This window comes from Ochotona princeps, chromosome 2 (assembly GCF_030435755.1).
Source record: "Ochotona princeps isolate mOchPri1 chromosome 2, mOchPri1.hap1, whole genome shotgun sequence".
NCBI lineage: Eukaryota > Metazoa > Chordata > Mammalia > Lagomorpha > Ochotonidae > Ochotona > Ochotona princeps.
In genome coordinates, this window is record NC_080833.1 from 133,587,067 (window position 1) to 133,602,496 (window position 15,430).

Genomic DNA, 15,430 nt, shown 5'->3' on the forward strand with positions numbered 1-15,430 from the left:
TGTTTGCTTGTGGAGTTTTGAGCGCCTTGAGTAAGGAGCTGCATGTTAGTTTTGTGTGGGTGCTCAAGCTGCTTGATTCCATCAGACTGGGCTCAAAGGGCATTGGACCGGAAGTGAGCAAACAGGGTTTCCTAGATAGCTGCCAGGACAGCTGATGGTATGTGAAGTGCATGAGGCAGGTGGAGTTGTTTTGGCACTGGAAGAGCTGTGCTGCTGCTTCGGGCAGTTGCCATTCACCACCACACTACCTTCCCTAGGTGTCATAGCTACTTTCAGACATATGTGCTGCCAGAGCACTTGGTTTCCATGGCAGCGGGAAATGGCTTGGGCGCTGAACTTGTGTTTGGCTGTGGAGTTTTGAGCGCCTTGAGTAAGGAGCTGCATGTTAGTTTTGTGTGGGTGCTCAAGCTGCTTGATTCCATCCCACTGGGCTCAATGGGCATGGGACCGGAAGTGAGCAAACAGGGTTTCCTAGATAGCTGCAAGCGCAGCTGATGGTATGTGAAGTGCATGAGGCAGGTGGAGTTGTTTTGGCACTGGAAGAGCTGTGCTGCTGCTTCGGGCAGTTGCCATTCACCACCACACTACCTTCCCTAGGTGTCATAGCCACTTTCAGACATATGTGCTGCCAGAGCACTTGGTTTCCATGGCAGCGGGAAATGGCTTGGGCGCTGAACTTGTCTTTGGCTGTGGAGTTTTGAGCGCCTTGAGTAAGGAGCTGCATGTTAGTTTTGTGTGGGTGCTCAAGCTGCTTGATTCCATCCCACTGGGCTCAATGGGCATGGGACCGGAAGTGAGCAAACAGGGTTTCCTAGATAGCTGCCAGGACAGCTGATGGTATGTGAAGTTTGTGATTTATGTGGAGTTGTTTTGGCAGTGTAAGAGCTGTGCTGCTGCTTCGGGCAGTTGCCATTCACCACCACACTACCTTCTCTAGGTGTCATAGCCACTTTCAGACATATGTGCTGCCAGAGCTCTTGGTTTCCATGGCAGCGGGAAATGGCTTGGGCGCTGCACTTGTCTTTGGCTGTGGAGTTTTGAGCGCCTTGAGTGAGGAGCTCCATGTTAGTTTTGTGTGGGTGCTCAATCTGCTTGATTCCATCCCACTGGGCTCAATGGCCTGGGACTGGAAGTGAGCAAACAGGGTTTCCTAGATAGCTGCCAGGACAGCTGATGGTATGTGAAGTGCATGAGGCAGGTGGAGTTGTTTTGGCAGTGGAAGAGCTGTGCTGCTGCTTCCGGCAGTTGCCATTCACCACCACACTACCTTCCCTAGGTGTCATAGCCACTTTCAGACATATGTGCTGCCAGAGCACTTGGTTTAAAATGGCAGCGGGAAATGGCTTGGGCTCTGAACTTGTGTTTGGCTGTGGAGTTTTGAGCGCCTTGAGTGAGGAGCTCCATGTTGGTTTTGTGTGGGTGCTCAAGCTGCTTGATTCCATCCCACTGGGCTCAATGGGCATTGAACCGGAAGTGACCAAGCAGGGTTTCCGAGATAACAGCCAGGACAGCTGATGGTATGTGAAGTGCATGAGGCAGGTGGAGTTGTTTTGGCACTGGAAGAGCTGTGCTGCTGCTTCGGGCAGTTGCCATTCACCACCACACTACCATTCCCTAGGTGTCATAGCCACTTTCAGACATATGTGCTGCCAGAGCTCTTGGTTTCCATGGCAGCGGGAAATGGCTTTGGCCCTGAACTTGTCTTTGGCTGTGGAGTTTTGAGCGCCTTGAGTGAGGAGCTCAATGTTAGTTTTGTGTGGGTGCTCAAGCTGCTTGATTCCATCCCACTGGGCTCAATTGGCAATGTACCGGAAGTGAGCAAACAGGGTTTCCTAGATAGCTGCCAGGACAGCTGATGGTATGTGAAGTGCATGAGGCAGGTGGAGTTGTTTGGCACTGGAAGAGCTGTGCTGCTGCTTCCGGCAGTTGCCATTCACCACCACACTACCTTCAATAGGTGTCATAGCCACTTTCAGACATATGTGCTGCCAGAGCACTTGGTTTCCATGGCAGCGGGAAATGGCTTGGGCTCTGAACTTGTCTTTGGCTGTGGAGTTTTGAGCGCCTTGAGTGAGGAGCTCCATGTTAGTTTTGTGTGGGTGCTCAAGCTGCTTGATTCCATCCCACTGGGCTCAATGGGCATGGGACCGGAAGTGACCAAACAGGGTTTCCTCGATAGCTGCCAGGACAGCTGATGGTATGTGAAGTTCATGAGGCAGGTGGAGTTGTTTTGGCACGGGAAGAGCTGTGCTGCTGCTTCGGGCAGTTGCCATTCACCACCACACTACCTTCCCTAGGTGTCATACCTACTTTCAGACATATGTGCTGCCAGAGCACTTGGTTTCCATGGCAGCGGGAAATGGCTTTGGCGCTGAACTTGTCTTTGGCTGTGGAGTTTTGAGCGCATTGAGTGAGGAGCTCCATGTTAGTTTTCCTTGTTGGTGCTTAAGCTGCTTGATTCCATCCCACTGGGCTCAATGGGCATTGGAGCGGAAGTGAGCAAACAGGGTTTCCTAGATATCTGACAGGACAGCTGATGGTATGTGAAGTGCATGAGGCAGGTGGAGTTGTTTTGGCAGTGTAAGAGCTGTGCTGCTGCTTCCGGCAGTTGCCATTCACCACCACACTACCTTCCATAGTTGTCATAGCCACTTTCAGACATATGTGCTGCCAGAGCACTTGGTTTCCATGGCAGCGGGAAATGTCTTTGGCCCTGAACTTGTGTTTGGCTGTGGAGTTTTGAGCGCCTTGAGTGAGGAGCTGCATGTTAGTTTTGTGTGGGTGCTCAAGCTGCTTGATGCCATCCCACAGGGCTCAATGGGCATGGGACCGGAAGTGAGCAAACATGGTTTCCTAGATAGCTGCCAGGACAGCTGATGGTATGTGAAGTTTGTGATTTATGGGGAGTTGTTTTGGCACTGGAAGAGCTGTGCTGCTGCTTCGGGCAGTTGCCATTCACCACCACACTCCCTTCCCTAGGTGTCATAGCCACTTTCAGACATATGTGCTGCCAGAGCACTTGGTTTCCATGGCAGCGGGAAATGGCTTTGGTGCTGAACTTGTCTTTGGCTGTGGAGTTTTGATCGGCTTGAGTGAGGAGCTCCATGTTAGTTTTCCTTGTTGGTGCTTAAGCTGCTTGATTCCATCCCACTGGGCTCAATGGGCATTGAATCGCAAGTGAGCAAACAGGGTTTCCTAGATAGCTGCCAGGACAGCTGATGGTATGTGAAGTGCATGAGGCAGGTGGAGTTGTTTTGGCACTGGAAGAGCTGTGCTGCTGCTTCCGACAGTTGCCATTCACCACCACACTACCTCCCTGGGGTCATAGCCACTTTCAGACATATGTGTTGCCAGAGCACTTGGTTTCCATGGCAGCGGGAAATGGCTTGGGCGCTGAACTTGTGTTTGGCTTTGGAGTTTTGAGCGCCTTTAGTGAGGAGGTCCATGTTGGTTTTGTGTGGGTGCTCAAGCTGCTTGATTCCATCCCACTGGGCTCAATGGGCATGGGACCGGAAGTGAGCAAACAGGGTTTCCTCGATAGCTGCCAGGACAGCTGATGGTATGTGAAGTTCATGAGGCAGGTGGAGTTGTTTTGGCACTGGAAGAGCTGTGCTGCTGCTTCCGGCAGTTGCCATTCACCAGCAAACTACCTTCCCTAGATGTCATACCTACTTTCAGACATATGTTCTGTCAGAGCACTTGGTTTCCATGCAGCGGGAAATGGCTTGGGCGCTGAACTTGTCTTTGGCTGTGGAGTTTTGATCGCCTTGAGTGAGGAGCTGCATGTTAGTTTTGTGTGGGTGCTCAAGCTGCTTGATTCCATCCCACTGGGCTCAATGGGCATGGGACCGGAAGTGAGCAAACAGGGTTTCCTAGATAGCTGCCAGGACAGCTGATGGTATGTGAAGTGCATGAGGCATGTGGAGTTGTTTTGGCACTGGAAGAGCTGTGCTGCTGCTTCGGGCAGTTGCCATTCACCACCACACTCCCTTCCCTAGGTGTCATAGCCACTTTCAGACATATGTGCTGCCAGAGCACTTGGTTTCCATGGCAGCGGGAAATGGCTTGGGTGCTGAACTTGTCGTTGGCTGTGGAGTTTTGAGTGCCTTGAGTGAGGAGCTCCATGTTAGTTTTGTGTGGGTGCTCAAGCTGCTTGATTCCATCCCACTGGGCTCAATGGGCATGGGACCGGAAGTGACAAAACAGGGTTTCCTAGATAGCTGCCAGGACAGCTGATGGTATGTGAAGTGCATGAGGCAGGTGGAGTTGTTTTGGCAGTGTAAGAGCTGTGCTGCTGCTTCCGGCAGTTGCCATTCACCACCACACTACCTTCCTAGGTGTCATAGCCACTTTCAGACATATGTGCTGCCAGAGCACTTGGTTTCCATGGCAGTGGGAAATGGCTTGTGCTCTGAACTTGTCTTTGGCTGTGGAGTTTTGAGCGCCTTGAGTGAGGAGCTGCATGTTAGTTTTGTGTGGGTGCTCAAGCTGCTTGATTCCATCCCACTGGGCTCAATGGGCATTGGACTGGCAGTGAGCAAACAGGGTTTCCTCGATAGCTGGCAGGACAGCTGATGGTATGTGAAGTGCATGAGGCAGGTGGAGTTGTTTTGGCACTGGAAGAGCTGTGCTGCTGCTTCGGGCAGTTGCCATTGACCACCACACTACCTTCCCTAGGTGTCATAGCCACTTTCAGACATATGTGCTGCCAGAGCACTTGGTTTCCATGGCCGCGGGAAATGGCTTGGACCCTGAACTTGTGATTGGCTGTGGAGTTTTGAGCGCCTTGAGTGAGGAGCTGCATGTTAGTTTTGTGTGGATGCTCAAGCTGCTTGATTCCATCCCACTGGGCTCAATGGGCATGGGACCGGAAGTGAGCAAACAGGGTTTCCTCGATAGCTAACAGGACAGCTGATGGTATGTGAAGTGCATGAGGTAGGTGGAGTTGTTTTGGCACTGGAAGAGCTGTGCTGCTGCTTCGGGCAGTTGCCATTCACCACCGCACTACCTTTCCTAGGTGTCATAGCCACTTTCAGACATATGTGCTGCCAGAGCACTTGGTTTCCATGGTAGCGGGAAATGGCTTGGGCTCTGAACTTGTCTTTGGTTGTGGAGTTTTGAGCGCCTTGAGTGAGGAGCTGCATGTTAGTTTTGTGTGGGTGCTCAAGCTGCTTGATTCCATTACTCTGGGCTCAATGGGCATTGAACCGGAAGTGAGCAAACAGGATTTCCTAGATAGCTGCCAGGACAGCTGATGGTATGTGAAGTGCATGAGGCAGGTGGAGTTGTTTTGGCACTGGAAGAGCTGTGCTGCTGCTTCCGGCAGTTGCCATTCACCACCACACTACCTTCCCTAGGTGTCATAGCCACTTTCAGACATATGTGCTGCCAGAGCACTTGGTTTCCATGGCAGCGGGAAATGGCTTGGGCTCTGAACTTGTGTTTGGCTGTGGAGTTTTGAGCGCCTTGAGTGAGGAGCTGCATGTTAGTTTTGTGTGGGTGTTCAAGCTGCTTGATTCCATCCCACTGGGCTCAATGGGCATTGGACTGGTAATGAGCAAACAGGGTTTCCTAGATAGCTGCCAGGACAGCTGATGGTATGTGAAGTGCATGAGGCAGGTGGAGTTGTTTTGGCACTGGAAGAGCTGTGCTGCTGCTTCGGGCAGTTGCCATTCACCACCACACTCCCTTCCCTAGGTGTCATAGCCACTTTCAGACATATGTGCTGCCAGAGCACTTGGTTTCCATGGCAGCGGGAAATGGCTTGGGCTCTGAACTTGTCTTTGGCTGTGGAGTTTTGAGCACCTTGAGTGAGGAGCTCCATGTTGGTTTTGTGTGGGTGCTCAAGCGCATGATTCCTTTACTCTGGGCTCAATGGGCATGGGACCGGAAGTGACCAAACAGGGTTTCCTAGATAATTGCCATCACACCTGATGGTATGTGAAGTGTATGAGGCAGGTGGAGTTGTTTTGGCACTGGAAGAGCTGTGCTGCTGCTTCCGGCAGTTGCCATTCACCACCACACTACCTTCAATAGGTGTCATAGCCACTTTCAGACATATGTGCTGCCAGAGCACTTGGTTTCCATGGCAGCAGGAAATGGCTTGGGCCCTGAACTTGTCTTTGGCTGTGGAGTTTTGAGCGCCTTGAGTGAGGAGCTGCATGTTAGTTTTGTGTGGGTGCTCAAGCTGCTTGATTCCATCCCACTGGGCTCAATGGGCATGGGACCGGAAGTGAGCAAACAGGGTTTCCTAGATAGCTGCCAGGACAGCTGATGGTATGTGAAGTGCATGAGGCAGGTGGAGTTGTTTTGGCACTGGAAGAGCTGTGCTGCTGCTTCGGGCAGTTGCCATTCACCACCACACTACCTTCCCTAGGTGTCATAGCCACTTTCAGACATATGTGCTGCCAGAGCACTTGGTTTCCATGGCCGCGGGAAATGGCTTGTGCGCTGAACTTGTCTTTCGCTGTGGAGTTTTGAACGCCTTGAATGAGGAGGTCCATGTTGGTTTTGTGTGGGTGCTCAAGCTGCTTGATTCCATCCCACTGGGCTCAATGGGCATTTAACCGCAAGTGAACAAACAGGGTTTCCTAGATAGCTGGCAGGACAGCTGATGGTATGTGAAGTGCATGAGGCAGGTGGAGTTGTATTGGCACTGGAAGAGCTGTGCTGCTGCTTCGGGCAGTTGCCATTCACCACCACACTACCTTCCTTAGGTGTCATAGCCACTTTCAGACATATGTGCTGCCAGAGCTCTTGGTTTCCATGGCAGCGGGAAATGGCTTGGGCTCTGAACTTGTCTTTGGCTGTGGAGTTTTGAGCGCCTTGAGTGAGGAGCTGCATGTTAGTTTTGTGTGGGTGCTCAAGCTGCTTGATTCCATCCCACTGGGCTCAATGGGCATGGGACCGGAAGTGAGCAAACAGGGTTTCCTAGATAGCTGGCAGGACAGCTGATGGTATGTGAAGTGCATGAGGCATGTGGAGTTGTTTTGGCACTGGAAGAGCTGTGCTGCTGCTTCGGGCAGTTGCCATTGACCACCACACTACCTTCCCTAGGTGTCATAGCCACTTTCAGACATATGTGCTGCCAGAGCACTTGGTTTCCATGGCAGCGGGAAATGGCTTGGGTGCTGAACTTGTCTTTGGCTGTGGAGTTTTGAGTGCCTTGAGTGAGGAGCTCCATGTTAGTTTTGTGTGGGTGCTCAAGCTGCTTGATTCCATCCCACTGGGCTCAATGGGCATGGGACCGGAAGTGACAAAACAGGGTTTCCTAGATAGCTGCCAGGACAGCTCATGGTATGTGAAGTGCATGAGGCAGGTGGAGTTGTTTTGGCACTGGAAGAGCTGTGCTGCTGCTTCCGGCAGTTGCCATTCACCACCACACTACCTTCCTAGGTGTCATAGCCACTTTCAGACATATGTGCTGCCAGAGCACTTGGTTTCCATGGCAGTGGGAAATGGCTTGTGCTCTGAACTTGTCTTTGGCTGTGGAGTTTTGAGCGCCTTGAGTGAGGAGCTGCATGTTAGTTTTGTGTGGGTGCTCAAGCTGCTTGATTCCATCCCACTGGGCTCAATGGGCATTGGACTGGTAGTGAGCAAAAAGGGTTTCCTCGATAGCTGGCAGGACAGCTGATGGTATGTGAAGTGCATGAGGCAGGTGGAGTTGTTTTGCCACTGGAAGGGCTGTGCTGCTGCTTCGGGCAGTTGCCATTCACCACCACACTACCTTCCCTAGGTGTCATAGCCACTTTCAGACATATGTGCTGCCAGAGCACTTGGTTTCCATGGCCGCGGGAAATGGCTTTGGCCCTGAACTTGTGATTGGCTGTGGAGTTTTGAGCGCCTTGAGTGAGGAGTTGCATGTTAGTTTTGTGTGGATGCTCAAGCTGCTTGATTCCATCCCACTGGGCTCAATGGGCATGGGACCGGAAGTGAGCAAACAGGGTTTCCTAGATAGCTAACAGGACAGCTGATGGTATGTGAAGTGCATGAGGCAGGTGGAGTTGTTTTGGCACTGGAAGAGCTGTGCTGCTGCTTCGGGCAGTTGCCATTCACCACTGCACTACCTTTCCTAGGTGTCATATCCACTTTCAGACATATGTGCTGCCAGAGCACTTGGTTTCCATGGCAGCGGGAAATGGCTTGGGTGCTGAACTTGTCTTTGGCTGTGGAGTTTTGAGTGCCTTGAGTGAGGAGCTCCATGTTAGTTTTGTGTGGGTGCTCAAGCTGCTTGATTCCATCCCACTGGGCTCAATGGGCATTGGACTGGCAGTGAGCAAACAGGGTTTCCTCGATAGCTGGCAGGACAGCTGATGGTATGTGAAGTGCATGAGCCAGGTGGAGTTGTTTTGGCACTGGAAGAGCTGTGCTGCTGCTTCGGGCAGTTGCCATTCACCACCACACTACCTTCCCTAGGTGTCATAGCCACTTTCAGACATATGTGCTGCCAGAGCACTTGGTTTCCATGGCCGCGGGAAATGGCTTGGACCCTGAACTTGTGATTGGCTGTGGAGTTTTGAGCGCCTTGAGTGAGGAGCTGCATGTTAGTTTTGTGTGGATGCTCAAGCTGCTTGATTCCATCCCACTGGGCTCAATGGGCATGGGACCGGAAGTGAGCAAACAGGGTTTCCTCGATAGCTAACAGGACAGCTGATGGTATGTGAAGTGCATGAGGTAGGTGGAGTTGTTTTGGCACTGGAAGAGCTGTGCTGCTGCTTCGGGCAGTTGCCATTCACCACCGCACTACCTTTCCTAGGTGTCATAGCCACTTTCAGACATATGTGCTGCCAGAGCACTTGGTTTCCATGGTAGCGGGAAATGGCTTGGGCTCTGAACTTGTCTTTGGTTGTGGAGTTTTGAGCGCCTTGAGTGAGGAGCTGCATGTTAGTTTTGTGTGGGTGCTCAAGCTGCTTGATTCCATTACTCTGGGCTCAATGGGCATTGAACCGGAAGTGAGCAAACAGGATTTCCTAGATAGCTGCCAGGACAGCTGATGGTATGTGAAGTGCATGAGGCAGGTGGAGTTGTTTTGGCACTGGAAGAGCTGTGCTGCTGCTTCCGGCAGTTGCCATTCACCACCACACTACCTTCCCTAGGTGTCATAGCCACTTTCAGACATATGTGCTGCCAGAGCTCTTGGTTTCCATGGCAGCGGGAAATGGCTTGGGCTCTGAACTTGTGTTTGGCTGTGGAGTTTTGAGCGCCTTGAGTGAGGAGCTGCATGTTAGTTTTGTGTGGGTGTTCAAGCTGCTTGATTCCATCCCACTGGGCTCAATGGGCATTGGACTGGTAATGAGCAAACAGGGTTTCCTAGATAGCTGCCAGGACAGCTGATGGTATGTGAAGTGCATGAGGCAGGTGGAGTTGTTTTGGCACTGGAAGAGCTGTGCTGCTGCTTCGGGCAGTTGCCATTCACCACCACACTACCTTCCCTAGGTGTCATAGCCACTTGCAGACATATGTGCTGCCAGAGCACTTGGTTTCCATGGCAGCGGGAAATGGCTTTGGCCCTGAACTTGTGATTGGCTGTGGAGTTTTGAGCGCCTTGAGTGAGGAGCTGCATGTTAGTTTTGTGTGGGTGCTCAAGCTGCTTGATTCCATCCCACTGGGCTCAATGGGCATGGGACCGGAAGTGAGCAAACAGGGTTTCCTAGATAGCTAACAGGACAGCTGATGGTATGTGAAGTGCATGAGGCAGGTGGAGTTGTTTTGGCACTGGAAGAGCTGTGCTGCTGCTTCGGGCAGTTGCCATTCACCACCGCACTACCTTTCCTAGGTGTCATAGCCACTTTCAGACATATGTGCTGCCAGAGCACTTGGTTTCCATGGCAGCGGGAAATGGCTTGGGCTCTGAACTTGTCTTTGGTTGTGGAGTTTTGAGCGCCTTGAGTGAGGAACTGCATGTTAGTTTTGTGTGGGTGCTCAAGCTGCTTGATTCCATTACTCTGGGCTCAATGGGCATTGAACCGGAAGTGAGCAAACAGGGTTTCCTAGATAGCTGCCAGGACAGCTGATGGTATGTGAAGTGCATGAGGCAGGTGGAGTTGTTTTGGCACTGGAAGAGCTGTGCTGCTGCTTCGGGCAGTTGCCATTCACCACCACACTACCTTCCCTAGGTGTCATATCCACTTTCAGACATATGTGCTGCCAGAGCACTTGGTTTCCATGGCAGCGGGAAATGGCTTGGGCTCTGAACTTGTCTTTGGCTGTGGAGTTTTGAGCACCTTGAGTGAGGAGGTCCATGTTGGTTTTGTGTGGGTGCTCAAGCGCATGATTCCTTTACTCTGGGCTCAATGGGCATGGGACCGGAAGTGAGCAAACAGGGTTTCCTAGATAATTGCCATCACACCTGATGGTATGTGAAGTGTATGAGGCAGGTGGAGTTGTTTTGGCACTGGAAGAGCTGTGCTGCTGCTTCGGGCAGTTGCCATTCACCACCACACTACCTTCCCTAGGTGTCATAGCCACTTTCAGACATATGTGCTGCCAGAGCACTTGGTTTCCATGGCAGCGGGAAATGGCTTGGGCCCTGAACTTGTCTTTGCCTGTGGAGTTTTGAGCGCCTTGAGTGAGGAGCTGCATGTTAGTTTTGTGTGGGTGCTCAAGCTGCTTGATTCCATCCCACTGGGCTCAAAGGGCATTGGATTGGGAGTGAGCAAACAGGGTTTCCTAAATTGCTGCCAGGACAGCTGATGGTATGTGAAGTGCATGAGGCAGGTGGAGTTGTTTTGGCACTGGAAGAGCTGTGCTGCTGCTTCGGGCAGTTGCCAATCACCACCACATTATCTTTCCTAGGTGTCATAGCCACTTTCAGACATATGTGCTGCCAGAGTACTTGGTTTCCATGGCAGCGGGAAATGGCTTGGGCTCTGAACTTGTGTTTGGCTGTGGAGTTTTGAGCGCCTTGAGTGAGGAGCTCCATGTTAGTTTTGTCTGGGTGCTGAAGCTGCTTGATTCCATCCCACTGGGCTCAATGGGCTTTGGACCGGAAGTGAGCAAACAGGGTTTCCTAGATAGCTGCCAGGACAGCTGATGGTATGTGAAATGCATGAGGCAGGTGGAGTTGTTTTGGCACTGGAAGAGCTGTGCTGCTGCTTCGGGCAGTTGCCATTCACCACCACACTACCTTCCCTAGGTGTCATAGCCACTTTCAGACATATGTGCTGCCAGAGCTCTTGGTTTCCATGGCAGCGGGAAATGGCTTGAGCACTGAACTTGTCTTTGGCTGTGGAGTTTTGAGCGATTTGAGTGAGGAGCTCCATGTTAGTTTTCCTTGTTGGTGCTCAAGCTGCTTGATTCCATCCCATTGGGCTCAATGGACATTGAACCGGAAGTGAGCAAACAGGGTTTCCTAGATAGCTGCCAGGACAGCTGATGGTATGTGAAGTGCATGAGGCAGGTGGAGTTGTTTTGGCACTGGAAGAGCTGTGCTGCTGCTTCCGGCAGTTGCCATTCACCACCACACTACCTTCAATAGGTGTCATAGCCACTTTCAGACATATGTGCTGCCAGAGCACTTGGTTTCCATGGCAGTGGGAAATGGCTTGTGCTCTGAACTTGTCTTTGGCTGTGGAGTTTTGAGCGCCTTGAGTGAGGAGCTGCATGTTAGTTTTGTGTGGGTGCTCAAGCTGCTTGATTCCATCCCACTGGGCTCAATGGGCATTGGACTGGTAGTGAGCAAAAAGGGTTTCCTCGATAGCTGGCAGGACAGCTGATGGTATGTGAAGTGCATGAGGCAGGTGGAGTTGTTTTGCCACTGGAAGGGCTGTGCTGCTGCTTCGGGCAGTTGCCATTCACCACCACACTACCTTCCCTAGGTGTCATAGCCACTTTCAGACATATGTGCTGCCAGAGCACTTGGTTTCCATGGCCGCGGGAAATGGCTTTGGCCCTGAACTTGTGATTGGCTGTGGAGTTTTGAGCGCCTTGAGTGAGGAGTTGCATGTTAGTTTTGTGTGGATGCTCAAGCTGCTTGATTCCATCCCACTGGGCTCAATGGGCATGGGACCGGAAGTGAGCAAACAGGGTTTCCTAGATAGCTAACAGGACAGCTGATGGTATGTGAAGTGCATGAGGCAGGTGGAGTTGTTTTGGCACTGGAAGAGCTGTGCTGCTGCTTCGGGCAGTTGCCATTCACCACTGCACTACCTTTCCTAGGTGTCATAGCCACTTTCAGACATATGTGCTGCCAGAGCACTTGGTTTCCATGGCAGCGGGAAATGGCTTGGGTGCTGAACTTGTCTTTGGCTGTGGAGTTTTGAGTGCCTTGAGTGAGGAGCTCCATGTTAGTTTTGTGTGGGTGCTCAAGCTGCTTGATTCCATCCCACTGGGCTCAATGGGCATTGGACTGGCAGTGAGCAAACAGGGTTTCCTCGATAGCTGGCAGGACAGCTGATGGTATGTGAAGTTTATGAGGCAGGTGGAGTTGTTTTGGCACTGGAAGAGCTGTGCTGCTGCTTCGGGCAGTTGCCATTCACCACCACACTACCTTCCCTAGGTGTCATAGCCACTTTCAGACATATGTGCTGCCAGAGCACTTGGTTTCCATGGCCGCGGGAAATGGCTTGGACCCTGAACTTGTGATTGGCTGTGGAGTTTTGAGCGCCTTGAGTGAGGAGCTGCATGTTAGTTTTGTGTGGATGCTCAAGCTGCTTGATTCCATCCCACTGGGCTCAATGGGCATGGGACCGGAAGTGAGCAAACAGGGTTTCCTCGATAGCTAACAGGACAGCTGATGGTATGTGAAGTGCATGAGGTAGGTGGAGTTGTTTTGGCACTGGAAGAGCTGTGCTGCTGCTTCGGGCAGTTGCCATTCACCACCGCACTACCTTTCCTAGGTGTCATAGCCACTTTCAGACATATGTGCTGCCAGAGCACTTGGTTTCCATGGTAGCGGGAAATGGCTTGGGCTCTGAACTTGTCTTTGGTTGTGGAGTTTTGAGCGCCTTGAGTGAGGAGCTGCATGTTAGTTTTGTGTGGGTGCTCAAGCTGCTTGATTCCATTACTCTGGGCTCAATGGGCATTGAACCGGAAGTGAGCAAACAGGATTTCCTAGATAGCTGCCAGGACAGCTGATGGTATGTGAAGTGCATGAGGCAGGTGGAGTTGTTTTGGCACTGGAAGAGCTGTGCTGCTGCTTCCGGCAGTTGCCATTCACCACCACACTACCTTCCCTAGGTGTCATAGCCACTTTCAGACATATGTGCTGCCAGAGCTCTTGGTTTCCATGGCAGCGGGAAATGGCTTGGGCTCTGAACTTGTGTTTGGCTGTGGAGTTTTGAGCGCCTTGAGTGAGGAGCTGCATGTTAGTTTTGTGTGGGTGTTCAAGCTGCTTGATTCCATCCCACTGGGCTCAATGGGCATTGGACTGGTAATGAGCAAACAGGGTTTCCTAGATAGCTGCCAGGACAGCTGATGGTATGTGAAGTGCATGAGGCAGGTGGAGTTGTTTTGGCACTGGAAGAGCTGTGCTGCTGCTTCGGGCAGTTGCCATTCACCACCACACTACCTTCCCTAGGTGTCATAGCCACTTGCAGACATATGTGCTGCCAGAGCACTTGGTTTCCATGGCAGCGGGAAATGGCTTTGGCCCTGAACTTGTGATTGGCTGTGGAGTTTTGAGCGCCTTGAGTGAGGAGCTGCATGTTAGTTTTGTGTGGGTGCTCAAGCTGCTTGATTCCATCCCACTGGGCTCAATGGGCATGGGACCGGAAGTGAGCAAACAGGGTTTCCTAGATAGCTAACAGGACAGCTGATGGTATGTGAAGTGCATGAGGCAGGTGGAGTTGTTTTGGCACTGGAAGAGCTGTGCTGCTGCTTCGGGCAGTTGCCATTCACCACCGCACTACCTTTCCTAGGTGTCATAGCCACTTTCAGACATATGTGCTGCCAGAGCACTTGGTTTCCATGGCAGCGGGAAATGGCTTGGGCTCTGAACTTGTCTTTGGTTGTGGAGTTTTGAGCGCCTTGAGTGAGGAACTGCATGTTAGTTTTGTGTGGGTGCTCAAGCTGCTTGATTCCATTACTCTGGGCTCAATGGGCATTGAACCGGAAGTGAGCAAACAGGGTTTCCTAGATAGCTGCCAGGACAGCTGATGGTATGTGAAGTGCATGAGGCAGGTGGAGTTGTTTTGGCACTGGAAGAGCTGTGCTGCTGCTTCGGGCAGTTGCCATTCACCACCACACTACCTTCCCTAGGTGTCATATCCACTTTCAGACATATGTGCTGCCAGAGCACTTGGTTTCCATGGCAGCGGGAAATGGCTTGGGCTCTGAACTTGTCTTTGGCTGTGGAGTTTTGAGCACCTTGAGTGAGGAGGTCCATGTTGGTTTTGTGTGGGTGCTCAAGCGCATGATTCCTTTACTCTGGGCTCAATGGGCATGGGACCGGAAGTGAGCAAACAGGGTTTCCTAGATAATTGCCATCACACCTGATGGTATGTGAAGTGTATGAGGCAGGTGGAGTTGTTTTGGCACTGGAAGAGCTGTGCTGCTGCTTCGGGCAGTTGCCATTCACCACCACACTACCTTCCCTAGGTGTCATAGCCACTTTCAGACATATGTGCTGCCAGAGCACTTGGTTTCCATGGCAGCGGGAAATGGCTTGGGCCCTGAACTTGTCTTTGCCTGTGGAGTTTTGAGCGCCTTGAGTGAGGAGCTGCATGTTAGTTTTGTGTGGGTGCTCAAGCTGCTTGATTCCATCCCACTGGGCTCAAAGGGCATTGGATTGGGAGTGAGCAAACAGGGTTTCCTAAATTGCTGCCAGGACAGCTGATGGTATGTGAAGTGCATGAGGCAGGTGGAGTTGTTTTGGCACTGGAAGAGCTGTGCTGCTGCTTCGGGCAGTTGCCAATCACCACCACATTATCTTTCCTAGGTGTCATAGCCACTTTCAGACATATGTGCTGCCAGAGTACTTGGTTTCCATGGCAGCGGGAAATGGCTTGGGCTCTGAACTTGTGTTTGGCTGTGGAGTTTTGAGCGCCTTGAGTGAGGAGCTCCATGTTAGTTTTGTCTGGGTGCTGAAGCTGCTTGATTCCATCCCACTGGGCTCAATGGGCTTTGGACCGGAAGTGAGCAAACAGGGTTTCCTAGATAGCTGCCAGGACAGCTGATGGTATGTGAAATGCATGAGGCAGGTGGAGTTGTTTTGGCACTGGAAGAGCTGTGCTGCTGCTTCGGGCAGTTGCCATTCACCACCACACTACCTTCCCTAGGTGTCATAGCCACTTTCAGACATATGTGCTGCCAGAGCTCTTGGTTTCCATGGCAGCGGGAAATGGCTTGAGCACTGAACTTGTCTTTGGCTGTGGAGTTTTGAGCGATTTGAGTGAGGAGCTCCATGTTAGTTTTCCTTGTTGGTGCTCAAGCTGCTTGATTCCATCCCATTGGGCTCAATGGACATTGAACCGGAAGTGAGCAAACAGGGTTT